The sequence below is a fragment of the Arachis duranensis genome, chromosome 5 (genome assembly GCF_000817695.3).
Source record: "Arachis duranensis cultivar V14167 chromosome 5, aradu.V14167.gnm2.J7QH, whole genome shotgun sequence".
In the NCBI taxonomy this organism is placed as follows: Eukaryota; Viridiplantae; Streptophyta; class Magnoliopsida; order Fabales; family Fabaceae; genus Arachis; species Arachis duranensis.
The window spans coordinates 81,023,906-81,024,834 of NC_029776.3; positions in this window are offsets into that span (position 1 = coordinate 81,023,906).

Below are 929 nucleotides of genomic sequence, written 5' to 3' on the forward strand. Positions count from 1 at the left end.
CCATGACTATTTTAGGCCCCTTAAATTCGCCATTATTTATGGGTAAATAGTTCGTTAAATTTGTTCCTAAAAGATTATTTGTTCTCTAAATTGGTTTTTGAACAATTTTTTTAATCAAATTTGTCCTTCAAATATTTTAAATTAATCGTGTTAGTCTTTTAGTTATTCTCTTTGTTGACGGCGCCAAAATTTATTAATATGACACATTAAATGATACTACAACAACATACATATAATAAAAGTCTTAATTGACTATTAACATGACAAGTTTATAAATTAGATCAAATCAAAACTTAATTGAAAGGAGAACTTGAGGTATTGAAATCTTTTAATTTAAAATTTATTTTATCTAATTTTATAAATTTATCATATTAGCCAATAATTAAGATTATTAGATATATATTATAGTATCAATTAACACATTACATCAATAAATTTTGACATTATTAACAACTGAAAAACTAATTAAAATAACCAATTTAAAATTTTTGAATAACAAATTTAATTAAAAACATCTTTTGAAAACTAATTTAAAAATTAAATAATTTTTCAAAAACTAATTTAATCATTTATCTTTATTTTTATCATTGATGGAAATTTTTCCTACTACTTCCTCATTACGTTGCATGAATGCGAATACTAAATGTTCAATCTTATACATATATAAAATAATACTATAGATATTTTACATTGATTTCGTTAATAATAGTTATGTTATCTAATTTATTTAGATCGGTTTGAATTTAAACACCGTTAATATTCTTATTTGATATTATACTATTATAAATAATACTATATTTTTGAAATAAATGAAGACTCATTTTATAGTATCTATTATTTAGTATTAAATTTTTGTTTAATTTATTTATTATAATAAATTTTAAATATGTAAAATTTATTAATTTTTATATTTTTAAATTAAATATTAA